This window comes from Acanthopagrus latus, chromosome 5 (assembly GCF_904848185.1).
Source record: "Acanthopagrus latus isolate v.2019 chromosome 5, fAcaLat1.1, whole genome shotgun sequence".
Lineage (NCBI taxonomy): Eukaryota > Metazoa > Chordata > Actinopteri > Spariformes > Sparidae > Acanthopagrus > Acanthopagrus latus.
In genome coordinates, this window is record NC_051043.1 from 2,014,483 (window position 1) to 2,030,753 (window position 16,271).

The following is a 16,271-nucleotide window of genomic DNA, read 5'->3' on the forward strand; positions in this document are numbered from 1 at the left end:
TGTCATTTTGCCACCTTTAAGTTATGGCTTTAAGTTTCCTCAGACAGAGGCTTAATTCACATGAAAAATTACTTCTCTTCAGGCTGGGGGAAACCTTTGCGTAAGTGATGAGAAGTCTGTTCAGTGTCAAAACTAGATGTCTGAAAGCTAAGTAAAACTTAGATTGTCCATGATATAGTAAACACGTAAAGTAATATCAAAGAAGTGAAAATGGGTTTTATGTCTACAGTTCTATATCCAAAATGTCATGTCTCATCAAGACCAATTCACTGGATCTGAATTGACAAGTTGAACATATTTGGTTGACTAAAAGGCTCCTACAGATCACATCTCAGGCAGAAAGTCCTAAGCATTAGGGACTACATCAACAAACCAACTGGCAACTGTATTATGTGCATCTTGTAAGAACCAAATTCAATTTGAGGTCAAACATTATTTGCCATTATTGCAGGTTGATATTTACTGATATGTGGGTTTCTATTTTTATTAACAGTTTTTTTATGTATTCCTTATCTGTTACTCTAAGACATACACTAGTCCCTTTAGGACAGATTGTTGACACTTAAGGGCACTTTTCCAACCCTGTTGTGGACCATGCAAATTGAGTTGTGGATTAATATTGTTGACTTTTGTCCCAAGATATACAGCAATATTCTATTTTTATTTTTATTTTTTTTACCAACTGTATTATGTATCAGACCAGTTAAACCTTTCTTTGGCTTTCGTCTCAAATCGGAGTACAGTCAAACTTCTTTTCTCGAACAGTTACTCAGGTAGAACTAAAGGTAGTCATTAAAATAATAAGAGTAACTTAAAATAATCAATAAAAAAATTAAGAAAATGTTTGTTTTTTGTGATGTTTCATCATTGTATATTAATAACATGTAACCTAGATGACAGGTTCTTCCTCTCTGTCAGTCAGTTTAAAATCTCGCGGGGTTAGGCCGGTTCTCGCGTGGTCCATCTGGGCCAATCACGGTGACGCTGTTCTGTGATGTCACGGGGTCACGTGGGATGGCGCGACCAACCGCGTTTAAGTATAGAGCCTGGTGTTCAGTCTCGGTAAGAGCGGTGGGGAAGCTACGGGAGAGACGAGCTACAGGGCGGATTAAACTATATTTTTCCGCTGCTTTCTAATTGTTATGATGGCCGACTGTTAAGCAGTCTGTTAACTTATAGGAGCCTCTTATATTTGCCGTGCGGAAATCCGCAACGAGCGAGCGTGTAACTTGCACGGAGACTGGTGAGGTCAATTGTTTGTAGCATTAGCATTAGCCTAGCCAACGCCATTCATTTCAATAGACGTGGTTAGCGCTTGGTTGCTAAACTTGCATGGTTTCTCCAAAAATTAAAGCTGAGGGTCCTGCAGTGAATGAATTGTGCAAAAGCACATTGCTGCAACGGAAATGAATGTGTTTTGAATTATGGCATTTGTAACGTAATGGATGTATTTTTTTAAGCTTTTGAATCATGACATTTGGATTTGTATTGATATGTGGTTGAAACACGATTGCTTTATGATATTGTAAATATGGTTTATGATTAACAAAACATGTTGTTTATTTTTCTATTGCTGAATCATGAACATTTGAAGAAATGTTCTTTAGTTCTAGTTATAGTGCTTTGGTTGAATTATGTGCGCACTGGATTAATATTTATTGATGTATAGTGTGACTTATGGAACTATGGTCCTGTTCTCCAGGCCAGATTCTGGATGGATTACTCTCCCCCTTCTGCCAGGTGGGTAGGCAGCTCCCTGTAGCCCACAATGAACTTTCACCCCACTCGCTACCCCTTGCCCTCCACACACACACACACTCTGCCCCACACACTCTCTCACCCATACTTCCCCCTGGACTCAATTTTAACCCAGACATGGGTTCTTCATGAACTGTGGGTGGGCAGCCGGGTTGTGAACTATGTTCAGTGAGCAGACCTTTTGGGTTTTTTGTCATGTTTGAATTGTCATTGACTACATATGATTGAGCGAGCAGCTACAAGAGTCATTTGGACTGGCCATCCAAAATGAGTATTCAGAAATTTTCCACTGTACACATTTAGCACTTTGCCTGTTGTTGTTTGGCCTGTTGTGGGTGTCAATGCATTTTAACCTCAGTCTCTCGTTTACTCCCTCCCAGCCCGTAGCCTGGTCTTCTGGTCGTGGGTCTATTTTGATGCTGCATTGTGGTTATTAGTCCTAGCCTCAAGCTAACTTGTTGTGGGTGCTACAAACAGCTTTGTTCACTTCTTTACATCAACCTGAAAAAAAAAACCCTGTGGTTAAAACATATCAGTCATGTCAATGTGTATTAAGTAATTTGTCTTTTCATCAGGTCACACCAATAAGCATAGCCACTGGTTATGATGGTTATGATCTACTGACTTCATACTACTGCAGCCCACTGCACTGGGTGCTGCTAATTCAACCATGAGTATTAGCAGCTAGTGCAATTTGAAAGTTGTGTCTGTGATAGGATTGATAAACAGAGCACCAGCAGACCTAGGACCAGCTGACCCTCATGGTTCTTAACGGAATGTGCATGAATGCATAAAGTAACAAATAAAAGTAGCAGCCATTGTATCCATATGTAGTGTGTTACTACACTCCTGGGTTATTTCTTCAACCCAATTTCTGGGTTATTTGTGTTGGGTTAAAATTATGGGTTATTTTTTCAGAGCAACCATTTTCTGGGTTATACGGATAATATTTTGACCCAATTCCTGGGTTGTTTGGGTTTCTGGGTTATTAACTGCTCATGAGCAGGCTGTTTATGTTTAAGTTATGGTGTACCACCCCTGTTACTATGAAAGTTAAATCTGAAATGACCTTGCTAACCCCAAATCCTGCTTCAGACTATGCACCTCAAATCCTTAATCAATTCAAGTCTTTTTAAAACTGCCCTCTGTACTCAGGCTTCTCTCTAAAGCCCCCCCCCCCCCCCCCAACCATGAACATGCACTGTCAAACAACTATCAAATACTGCTGATGGAGACTGAGTCCTCACATGTATTATTAGTGCATCATTTTCATCAAAACATCTAACTACAAGTAGCAACCTCATGTCTAATTTACCTGTTAGTAAACACCTAATATTATCATATGGAATATGAACAACAAACATAGCCATTGCTCGTACTGATAGCTGTCAAGCTAGCTTTGTTAGCATTCAGATGTTTTGAAAGTGTATTTTGACATTGTAACAGGCTATGGTAACTTTAAATATCACAAAGCCAAAACATAAAGATTAGTGGTGGGTCTGCTACATGTTTTTTTCTGTTCCCTCAGAGATTCACAGACGAACGTGAACATTGTATTGGACTCATGACAATACAATGTTTTGCATGCCACGAGTGTGCGACATGTCAAGGAGCAGTTTCTTTTCTCACAAAAGATGACATACATCAAGTACAATGATCGTAAGGCTCAAAGGATTGCACATGAGCAGTTATAGAAAGTAGAACTTGTGTTTTTTTTTTTTTTTTACATACAAACAGTGTTTGTACCGTGTATTGACCAGACATGTAACATGTAAATGCCCTAATCAGAATCACATTTTTTTGTGTTTTGGTGCATAACAATAAACACAGTAAGTAGAAAAATGCAAAGAAGGATGGTCGAGCTCTTATCCATAAAAATATCTAATTATGTTGCTCATCTGTTGCTTTACAGGCCAGAATTCAAGGACTATGTTTAGAGCAATCACATCAAGTGCTGAACTCTTCTGTATTTAATCCTTATTTTGCCTTATATCAAAATCTTTTGTATAAAAAGTCTTGAAAATGATGAACAGCATGAGCGGCATGAGCAGACCTGAAGCCTGCCTGACTGGGGTCAAAGAGGTTGTTTTGTGAGAGACAGGAGGACAGTTGGTTGTAGACGGCGTGTTCCAGCACAGCAAATTGAGAAGAGTTGAATTCTTGGTGTTCACAGGCTGTAAATTGACATTAACTGCCAAAAATTAAAGATGATCTGAAATTAGGTCAAAAATGCCCACATTATAAGAATCAGTATCTGCAATCACCACTACTTTATATTTGATATGTGTGCATGCATGCAGGAACACTACTATGATCCTCAGGCCAACACTGGCTATCTTGCATGAAGACTCAAGACAGTACAAGGCAACACCCATGATGCCTTCCATGAGTGTTCCAGGCCTGATTTCCAGGACAGTCCGACAACCCAACGAGACTCTCTTTTAACTGGTGATCAGCTCCTTGGTGAGGAGTGCAGGGGGGCTCTCTCCATAATGAGACACTCAATGGACACATCTGTGGTTAGAGAGAAGATGAGAGCCACCTTTGACTACAGACAGAAGAATATTATTTTTATTATAAATTATTTGAAAACTGACTCCTTCTAATGCAAAGTGCATTTTAGTAAGCTGTATATGGACATTTTTCCATTATGTTCAGGGACCATGTATCTGAAAGGTTTCTTGCGAGGTGGTCGTCAGATTTCAAGCACAGAATCATCACAGAATGCCAGAGTCTTCCCTCAAGTCCTTATACTGACGAGCTGCTGGCTGCCTCTGATCTTGAGGTCTAGAATGACTGTGGTAAATATAAAGTTTTTCTGTATCCAACATACAATCTGTTGTCCATTTCAATAATTTAAATATGCAACAGCCACCCAACACTAAATTTGTGGTCCTGAAATAAATTGATCTCTGTTGTCGTTTTAATAATGACGAATATGAAGTTGAGTTTTGTCATTCAAAAAAAACAATCATTTTAATTAAATGGTAAATGGTATCTGTAGTTAGCAAGAAATAATGTTTTACAATGCTTTTGTTGTCTGCTCTTCTGTTCCTGTTACATCTCCTGCCCCCTAAATCAAAAGGCCAGAAAAAAAAAACTCCCAAGATGAGCTCAGCACAGGCAGCCAATCATGTTGTCAGATTCATTAAGGTATGTACCATCAGCTTTTTGTACCACTGTGTAAGAAGTGTGAGGTGCAGATTGGACCGTAAGAGTAATTCTTGCTGTGTATCTAGTATGTTAAGCTAAGTATATGCATAATGTGTCATTCACTACATTCCTGGATAAAGTTGAGGCAAGGCAGCCTTTCCTCCTTTGCATCGGAGAGCAAAAGAAGAAAATCGCAAGGTTCTTCATTGTTGTGGACCAGAAAGCTATCCCATGCAACTCTCACACATCGGCGGCTGCTTTTGATGTGCTGTTCAAGACTAACTATGTCTTCAGCCTCTCCTATAATGAAGCACTTTCTGCAGTCTACACTTTCATCCAAACAACGATATACAGCATCGATGTTGGAACCACAAAGGAAACTAAAGACTGTTCATAAGAACCGTGATGAACTGGTCGATACTAACCAGGAAGTGGCCACACAAAGACATTTTGAGTTTGAATCTTTAAGTGAACAGCCAACAATTTCTGCTGCATCCATGTTACAGGTTCCCCCTGTAATTACACAGAACTCACTTGAAAGAATGTACAGTTCAGTTGTTTCACACTCTGGTTGTTCTCAAAGCACTATCCAAACAATAGTTTGTAGATGGAGGAAGTCATTAGTGATTAGTGAAAGTAGAGCATTGTTTAAATCAATTAGACAATCCCTTTTCAAAATTTAACACAGATGAAGAGACAAAAATCTGATGATGAAAAATGGGAAATAGTTGAGCCTAAAGAATTTGTCCTTGGTGTGAGAATGGATACACATAGAAAAGAACTACAGGTGTATATAGTCAGATTCCTGTAGGACAAGTGATTGTATGTACCCATTTTAGGTACACAGAAATCCATTTTCAAAAACAGTGAGATAAGAAACCAGGGCCACCAGAACTCCAAACACTGGCCAGTGAAAAATAATGCCTTGAAAATAGATAACAAGTAAAAAATGTTATAAATCTAATTGCACGTTAATTCCCTGTAGTTTGAAATGATTTCTGTGAAATCGTCTCGGTAGCTAATTACCGCTAATAGTGTTAGGAGATCCCGACCCGATCAAAGACAGAGACATCTACTGTGTGTGTGCGCAGCAACGCTGTGCCCTGGGACGTCAGCACACCACCTGCAAGCAGCTGCAGCGTGCACAGCTCTCTCGCTCCTGCGGAACGCGTGCCGCTCGCCCACTGCTGCTGATTGAAGGTTGTCACTAGAGTCGATAAGAACCTTTTTTTTTTTTTTTTGTTCCGTCGTGTCGAGTCCTGTTGGGACCGATGCGGACGTTGCACGCGGGCCAGAGCACGCGCTGGGTGTCGGTGCGGCTGCAGTCGCGGTCCGTTTATGTGAACGCGGCCGGTCCTCGCGCCGCTCCAGCTGCTCGGCGGTTAGACGTTAATACATCCATGGTTTGGAGCAGAGGAAAAAACAAACGCGTGGAAACACAAAATGGAGCTGAAAAATGAAACAATGATTAGTTTTGCATCAGTCTGTGGAAGCAGCCTTAGTCAATGAATGAGTGAGAACAACAGCTCCATCATATAACTACTGGAAGATAAAAGTAATGACTACATGACTACATGACTTTCCGTTTGTGTTGAGGCATATTTACCATTTGAACTTTTTTTTTTTTTTTACTTCATTGTTAAAGCACAGTGGGGCTTAAATAAAAGTTTGATGTGAAATTGTGTGTGTTATTTATTAAATAAAGTAGCCTAATGATTTTTTTTTTCTTAAATCATGGTATCGAATAAGTATCAGGAATCATGGAAATTTACTAGTATTGGTATCGTAGAAAGTTCCAGCCTTGATGGCTAGACTGCAGGAATTGACTGGGATATGATTGATACCTGACATTATCCTGGGCCAGTAGTTACAATGGCCCGCAGGGCAAATTTCCCTTATTGTCTACCCCTGGCCTCTAATTTGCAATTTAAAAATTTTAGAAACTGAAGGAATCCAACTTCCATTTATTGATGAACGAGTGTTTGGCTCTGTAATTCAAGTCACAGGAGATAATCTTGCTTTAAATAGTCTGCTCGGCTTTGTTGAATCTTTCAGTGCAACATACTGTCGGACAAATAAGGAAGAAATTCAGTCTGTTTTTTTCTGAGGACAATCCAGGACTTACTCTGCGCTCCAGAGAGCTTCATATTGAACATTGTAATGCACTAAGTGAAGATTCCGCTCTACCTACTGTTTATGGTGTTAAAAAACCTTGTGTGCTTGATTCATTACAGTATTTGCAGTGTACTAATTATTTTGCAGTTGATATAATGCATGATTTGTTGGAGGGTGTCATACAGTATGAGCTCAAGCTGTTTTTCCTGTACCTGCATAAAAATGGTTACATCTCTATGAACATGTTGTCAGATAGGATACAGAGTTTTAATTATGGACACATGGAATGTAAAAACAAACCGAGTCACTTAAAAATTGAGGACAACTTAAACTTAGGTTTAAATGCAGTTTAGTCATGGTGTATTCTACGCAATACCCCACTTATTTTTGGTGATGTGGTTGAAAGGGACAATAATCACTGGAACTTATTGCTCCTCTTGATACAGATCGTTGATAGTCTTCTCCCCTATCCTTACTGATGGGATGATATGTTACCTAAAACATTCCCTCTGTGACCACCATAACATGTTCAAAACTTTGTTCCATGATAAGAAATTGATTCCCAAACACCACTTAATGATACATTATCCAAGGAGTATAAAGAAATTGGCCCTCTTATACATATGTGGTGTATGCCATTTGAAGCAAAACACAACTTTTTTTTAAGAAGTCTGTAAAAAAAATGTAAAAACCTTACTAAATCTCTAGTAAAGCAACACCAGCGTCAACTGGCATTTTACTATGAAAATTATTATTTTAAGCGGTTTGAGATTGGTCCTTTAAAAATTAAAAGCAATGATAGCTTGGAAGGTGGAGAATTACTCTGTCATACATTATAATTAGATCCATGTTTAGATGTTTCAACTACATGTTGGGTCAGAAATTATGGCACAGAGTACCAGGTTGACTTGTTGGTATGCACTGGAACATCCCATGATGACCTACATGATGATATATATATATATATATATATATATATATATATATATATATATATATATATATATATATATATATATATATATATATATATATATTTTATACCATACCATTGAATCTTTAAGCCCAGGCTCAGAGTAAAGTAGGTGTAAAGTGTTTTTAGCTGATCTCACAGCATGGCTCCACGCATGGAAGTGGCTCTCCAGCTTTTAAATCCTGTGACATACTGGATTGAGCCATAGCACATTGTTTATGTACGCAGAGTTTAATAAGAAGGACTTGGAACAACTTTTAGTAAACTCTGTGTACACGGACGATGTTCTCAGTGCTCATGCTCATGTGTAGAGACCCTGGTGATACTACGAGCAAAGTTTCATGTTGTGTCAACTCTTCTTAGTGTTATAGCAAAAAATAGCAATTTTGATGCTGTCGTAAAAGTGCCCGTAGCACTCCCACCAAAAATTAGCTTGCCCAAAAATGACACTACAGTAAATCTTAAAAGTGCCTCTTTTGTCGTAATTATGATTTCATACAAAGGTTTGACTCATATTCAATCACAACAGCCTCGGTTGCTTTTTGGTGAGAGTTTCACTTTAAGAAATGCAACAGTAATTGTTGGTTGTATTTTGTATTATTATTGTTATTACTATTGTTGTTGTTTTGCTGCCCACTGCTATTATAGCTAATGTATTGCTGTGACACAGCTATGCATGCAGATGCGTCAGTCAAGCATCAGAGATAAGTTCTCTCTACGAAGCCTTGTTCTGATAAATTTCCAGTTGTGGGAGAGTAGAATTGATGAGGTGCGACGTCTCATAACGTCCCAGATCCAGCCATTGAACTTAATGAACTTGAGGGACGTCAACACCAACATTACAAAAAAAATGTGGCAGCCGAATCAAAATGTCACAGGCTGCAAAAGCAGGGGCGCCCCCATCATGTGCGATGCCATGCTGCCGGACAAGAAGAACACAATTTATCATTTTATGCTCAAGTTTATCTCCCTAACAAAGACTCAGCTGTGAAGTCTACTTTGCTTCCAGCATACCGGCACTGTCATTAACCACAGAGAGACAAAATCCTGCAGAGTGAATATAAATTAGGCTGCTGGTCCAGATCATATTCCTGTCTAAAATGTGTTCCGATCAGCCAGCTGATGTTATGCCGCCCTGTGCACATCAAAGACAACATCCCTGCCAGCCTGGACCCTCACCTCTACGCTTTCAGATCCAACAGATCCACAGAGGATGCCTCATCTACTGCCCTTTACTCAGTCTTCACACAACTGGAGAATAAGAACAGCAACATCAGGAAGCTGTTGACATCAGCTCAGGACTCAACACAATCTCACTCATGAAGCTAAACAAGAAAACTAAACACTCTGGGCTTGAACATAACGCTCTGCAACTGGATATTGGACTTCCTCACGAGCAGACCCCAAAGAGTTTGGATTGGCAGCCACACATCTTTTAGATTAGTGCTCTACACTAGAGCCCCCCAGAGCCATGTGGTCACATCCATGTCTGTACTCCCAGATATCAGGAGAAGCCTGTTGACACCACATTCATCGAGCCTTGTTATGAATAACAATGAGAGTTCCTATCGGAAGGAAATCAACATCAGCACAATGGCAGAATTGGCAGAGTTAAAAGAAATCCTGAAGCTCACAAAATTCAAATGTGGTGGAAATTTAAGCCTATAATAGGTTGTGGCAATTGATTTGGCTCGCTGGTGCCCCTTAAGCTCAGCCCCTGGGAATACTTTCACTTGCACGTGTGAAATTTGCACTAAACTTAACACATCTGATAAAAGTCCCGGCCTGAACACATTTATGCAAATTCTCAGTTACAGTCAAAGCACTTCCTAGTGACTGCAGAAAATGTCATTTTTAAACACTGTGGTTCCCCTCCTAGCCAGATTACCACGTCCAGCTCAAATATGGTCAGAAAACTCCTAAGACCTTGATGATCTTGTACTGTTAAGATTGTGAGCTTTCATTGAGGGGCGTTGCCATGGAGGGGCCGCGAAAGACAGTGTGTCATTGCGATATAGAAAATTGTTCTAGCTCTCCTGAACATGTTCAAATCCACTCCAAATTCCACACCTGAACATGCTGTTATGCCAATATACAAGTACAGTCATAGCGCCTGGTGGCAACAGGAATCGAGACATTTCTCTACTTCCAGGAACTCTTAAAATACAAGAATTATTCTTCCTTTCTTTCCCCCAAATAAATTGCTATTTTGAGCGCCTTATCACAAACTTGAAATTTTGCACCGAAATTAAATTGTGGTGCAAAACGCAGCCTGGGAATGCTTTCATACATGTGTGAGATGTAGTACACATGTGCATCACCCTTAGATGTACAAAAAACTCTCTGGTGCCATGACCTGAACCCAACAGGAAACTGGTCATTTTGAATTTTTGTGCTCATTAATGGTGATTATTAATTGTTCTTTTTGTTATCATTATTAGCAGTAGTAGTAGCAGAAATAATACTAGTAGTATTTACTATCATACATCTTTGACCTTAGTATTTCTACTGCATAACTGCTGCACTGCACTGGCTGGGGTGGAAGAGGGAATAAGAAGAGATGGAAAAAAAATATATATATCCCTACGTGATCAAGGGGGGCAGATGTGGGGCAACCTCGACTTTAAATAAAAGATGCTGCATGTGCTTGTGTAACATAAATTATCCTAATAATGGCATTTCTGTATATGTTATTTACATCCTTACCCGTAAACTAAAGCACTAGTATTAGAAATGAAATACATTTAAATACATCTGAATTAAAAAAGAAAAAAATAGCACCCCTGCCAACAACACCCTGCCTGCCCATGGCTCATAATCTATGTCGCTCCTTGTTTACTGTCATTCCCCTGCTGGGGCCCAACCTTCCAGCTGCTCTCAATCAAACACAGACAGCGATACACCCCTAAAGCCACAGAGGGCAAAAAGAGCATTTGTGTCACATTTTTTTTCTTTTTAATAACAATGAAAGGTTAACATTTTTTGGGACAAAACATTTCGGTTGGAATTTAAGTAAATACCATAAACTACTGTGAAACTGATGTCGATTTATCATGGAGGAGATCAAGTTAAAGGATTATATCTCTCTACAAGGACAGATGCTCAGTTTGATCAAGGCATACTGCACAGGCCTATCAGTGTTTCAGTCCGGGAAGTGATGAGCTTCATGTCATACAGCAGATCTGGAATCAGCCGTTGTCTGATTTGTGATTCTAGCATGGCCATGTGATTTGGTGAGAGGGCATGAAGTTTGAAAAACATGTACAAGCACTCATGTGGCCCACATTGCAAACAAACACCCATACAACATTAATTAGTACTCTATGAGTATGAGTTAATGAGCAACTCTGAGATAAAGAGCACAGCCACACTTCAGAATAATGGCTGCTGCTTGCAGCAACAAATTCAAAGCAGAGGATTTAGCCAACACACATACAATGGCTTAAATACATTTGAATTAGGCTTAATAACCACTTAAATTGTTATAAGGAGGATGGAAATATTAAATACTAAATTGATATTGTAAACTACTGCAAAACGTCATTTGGAGCTCCAGACCAATGTAAACAGAAGTGAGACCACAGCTGGCTTTCCATTTGGTGAGCAAAATAAATAAAAGGAATATTACAATAATTTTCAGTGCGTTACAGCTCCTTATTTACAGAAAGCTAACATAGTCCGCAGCTCGAAGACAACGTTAAACTCCTGTTGAACTCTCAGTCAAATGGTAATTGTGTTTTACAAACACAAAATCATATTAAATTAAACGTATCAATTATTCATACCCCAGAACTATGATCCATATGTCTTGCTAGACATCCGTCACAGGCAGAACAACTGTATACAAATGTTAAACAAATAATAAATTACAATTAAACAATTAAATGATTATGTTGCCATAATAAATGGTCTGCAGCCCTCTGCAGCATTAGACCACCAGATGAGCGAAATGAACAGGGGGTCCAGTATTTTTCCGTGAGTAAGACTATCATCATGTTTGAAGCATGATGCCTGCATGTCCCTGCTCCCCGCTCACAGAGCTTCCTGGATGTGACGGGCTGGAGGAGGTGCGATCTGCAGCAGGTCGGCCGGCGCGCAGCTCGACCTTCAGCCCCGAGGATGACGCGCTTTGACAGGCAGCTCTGACACGGTATCACCCTCCGACTGCACTGCTGATATAAAGGCCATTTACTGCGCCGCGATTCAACACATTCAGTACATTTCCATTCAAAATTGATTCAACAAAATGACAGAAGAATGTGTCCGTCCCTGTCGTAGGCCTGCTCCTCAAAACGGTCGCATATTGATCTTGTTCGTGCTATCCATGGCGCTTTGGAGGCGTTGTTTTGCTTCCATCTGACTTCTCTGATCAGATTAGAAACTGGATATAATCCTCGCTCACAGAGCGATTTTCAATATGACTAAAGTATATTCTATTGGGCGAATTTGACAGATGTCTAAACCTTGTCAATCTGAGCCGCGTGATGCTCGGACTGCTGTTAGAGCTCACAGTGTGGATGTGATCCACAGACAACATGTTCGCACACGAGAACGGTAAATTCGGGTCATAGCCTACATTTCCCCCTCCGTCACAGGGCCTATATGTTAGGATGTAATAATAACTATTTTAAAAAGGCCTTACGAATAAAGGAACATTCTGATACACATTTTAAAACAAAATTAATGATATGCGTCAATTTAAAACATGTTCACAATTAATGAATTATTAATCAATAATCTAATAATATTTAAACAAACTGCAATGCCTTTGAAATCCTACACGCATTACTGAGCGGGTTATGTGTCGCACGAGTGTATTCTCTTGCCATAATAATTTACCATTATAACAGCACATATGTTCACCGTGTTCTCATATTTCTGTCATCATCATCATCATCATCATCATCTCTCTCTCTCTCTCTCTCTCTCTCTCTCTCTCTCTCTCTCTCTCTCTCTCTCTCTCTCTCTCTCTCAAGGCTTATTTATGCTCGGGAATCTTCCGCTTCTCAGTGAGACATCTTCCCTTCACACACACCCAGCAGACAGTCCAAACACTCCGGGCTGCGTTTAAACACAACACCAACTTGGCAAATCCTGTTCAAAAGTCTACAGAGCATGTATAATAGCGAAGTAAGCAGGCCTGTGTAAGCAGCATGAGAGGCAAATTACAACGATCTTGAGCTTCAATTCCTAATCAGTCATCTGCTTGTCCTTCATGGGGTCGCTGTCCTCTGTCCGTACAGACTGTATTTAGGTCGGGATGGCTGAGAGTCTGCAGCGGCTGGACCGACTATCACCTCAGATAACTGATGAAAAGTCAGCGGAGAGACACCGACGGGGCAGCCGCCCTTCAAGACCCAATGAGCTCCCTATACAGCCTGTTCTACCAGCTGAGAGTCCAATTAACGACCGTACAGAGAAGACGCACAGTTAGGCAAACACAACGCGCCTCGCAGAAAGACCCAGCTGTTCTCATCAGGAGCAGCATCACAGCGGAGGAAGCGCTGGCAGACCGAACGCGCTCATGTGTGGAGCTTCACTGCCCTCTGCTGGACACGCTGCAGCGAGCAGCGGGACGCTGTCTGCAGACACTTGGCTTCTATGCGCTTTGAATGCAATGCAAAAGTCCGTATTTCTTAACATTACTGTGCGGATTTCACCCGTTTACCGCGTTTGGGTGCAGATGACACAAACATCTTTGGCTTGACTTTCTTGACCTGCTTTCCAGAAAATAAAGTGAAATAAGGCTGAAAATATTCTAGCTGCGTTTGTGGTAGGTCGCTTTGATTTATCTCACGGAAGAATTAGGAAAACGGTGAGTGAATTTGCAAAACCAGCAGTGGAACAAGGCTGTACAGAGATTTTGCTTAACATACAAACAAGGGCATTTCAGATGGCTATGATTCCCCTCTTTGACCTTATAACCAGCAGCAATAATATTGGCTATTTCTGCATGTGTACTAGTTGCCTATACTTGACTTCGGAAAACACAAATTATTTGTCAAAATACAGAGAGATGGATGAAAAAAAGACAACACTAGGTTACCAGATGTTTTGTGTCCTGCTACATTCTTTTTCAATAGATGTTATTTTAAGAATCTTCACATCTTCGCCCTGACTCTAAAAATCACTGTCACAGAGTAAAATGATCACACCGTATGCATGGCTGTGAGAGCTGTAATATAATGAAGTCCCCTCACCCATACAACATTTATTCTGATAACAAAAAAACAAAAAACTTTGATAGTGCTCAACCCACATCATCAAATCAAAATGTCTCAAGCAAAACTGAGCAAAAAAAGAAACATTTTGTTGATCCAAAATCTGAGCCAAGCATTTTCTCATCGTGCTTTTACAGTCAGTGGGAAACAGATGCAGTTCCCGGCTCAAAAAACTGACTTCCTGGCTCAGATTTTGGATCCACAAAGTGTTTCTCTGGGATTTGGATTTACCCAAACCATGGAAGGATGGTGCAAAGTCATGATTATTAATGATGAGAATATTGTCAATACTGTCTACTGTGTATATTGGTTCAATAAAGACAAAACTGCGTAAAATAAAGGCAGTTGCAATTCTTGAATGTAAAATGCAATTCTAACATGTCATTGAGTGTATACACTCCTTTTGTTTTATGTAATTTTAGAAAGTTACTCAAACACAGAATCTCAAAGGGAAAAAGAATAACATAAATCCAACAAGCACTTTTTGTGTGCATGCATATAATGAGAACTGAAATCCCATATTCATTTTTTCAAAGCCTCCACTTGATATCATGGTCCCCAGCTGTTATAAAAAACTCAAGTAAACACTCAAGTCAATTCTGACGAAATAAACAAAACCAGCTTTAAATGAGAATTTGCCAACAACCCCCTGAAAATGCAAAATATTTTGCGTCCAACAAAAGCCCATCTTGAAACCAAAGAAGCCTGAATTAGCCGGTTGCCAAACACATCATATCAACCTTAACTCTAATTTCCACTGTTGACACTGCACTCACACTGTGAACAACAGTACGGACTGAAGCCTTTCCTACAAAAATTCAAGGAACAAACAATGTGTCAATAAAAAAAAATCAGTCAATAAGCTCATCTCTGACATTTAGCAGACTCGTTTGTCCAAAGCATCTTACAATAATTCATACACTGACGGCGGCTGAACAGCACATCAGGAGCAGTTTGGGGTTCAGTATTTTGCCCAAGGACACATAAACATGCAGACCAGGGGAACTGAACCAGCAACCTTCCGAAAAACAAGACACTGGCTCTACCCATGAGCCACAGCCGCCCTAACAACCAAGTGCTTTGTGTGCTTTTGTAACCAGAACATAAGTACAGCAAGGTCACAGTGTAAAACTGGATCAACCTGAAGACAACATAGACAAACGTAAAGTAGTTTACAGAAAAATACACTGCTGAATTGTATAGAGCGTGTGTGTCTTAAAAACGGTTGCTGCTAACAAGTGTCTGAATGAGACCACAGCAATTGTTGGGGACAATAAATCTCATCGTGCTGAACAAGGAGGCTTTTATCCAGGAAACCAGGATAATGTTAACTCTGTAGTTATCCTCCACAAACACATCCTCCCGACACCACTCTACTGTGGATCCCACTCATCAGTACATCCATTAATAAATGTTTGTCCATAAGTTTGTTGTCCTGGTTTTCTGTAATATGACATTCATTTGCTCATCACGTTCCAGCTCTGCTTTACCTAAACTAGACCCTCACCTGTCTAATCAACAAGAGGTTTTAATGATGCTATAATTATGACTGTGAATTATATTGCTGGTCTAATGATTAAAAGCAGCTGTGTTCATAGCTTTCATTTATGGTTTATCATTATACATATAGTATAGTGTATATTATAACATTCAATGTTTGATTTGATTTGATTAATATTAATATCTTCCAACAATATGGATTATAATGCCCCTACATCTTTTCTACATCTACATGTGATACTGCTTTGAACATTTTCACACAAAAAGCCAGATGTGGCGTTTTCGTGTAATTATATTTCAATTATAGGTCATTTTATACCCACAAAGTTGCTCCATGTTTTTTGGAATTTAAAAATACAATTTAAATCAAAAGGTTTTTTTTTCTTGTTTTGTTTTTTTGTTTTGTTTTGTTTTGTTTTGTTTTGTTTTGTTTTGTTTTGTTTTGTTTTGTTTAAAATGCATTGAGACTTTCGAAATTACTTGTTATCTATTGATTTAAACCTTCTTAAACTGAATTAACTTTTTTTTTGCAGAGTTTTTGCCGGTTGATT

The 16,271-nt window shown here is 39.5% G+C and overlaps 1 long non-coding RNA gene across 7 annotated transcripts; it reads left to right on the plus strand.

The window, feature by feature from the left end:
* The first annotated feature begins 1,068 nt into the window (after nt 1-1,068).
* Nucleotides 1,069-14,451, plus strand: LOC119020308. Of its 7 annotated transcripts, XR_005075279.1 has the most exons (7): nt 1,069-1,243; nt 1,703-1,740; nt 3,287-4,559; nt 4,844-4,911; nt 12,038-12,149; nt 12,976-13,129; nt 13,243-14,451. It is a non-coding gene; the product is annotated as an uncharacterized LOC119020308 (long non-coding RNA). The 7 variants fall into 7 exon arrangements; XR_005075277.1 differs by lacking the exon at nt 12,038-12,149; XR_005075280.1 differs by lacking the exons at nt 12,038-12,149; nt 12,976-13,129; nt 13,243-14,451 and adding an exon at nt 5,052-6,552 and having other exon boundaries at nt 3,287-4,221; nt 4,417-4,559.
* Nucleotides 14,452-16,271: the final 1,820 nt, after the last annotated feature.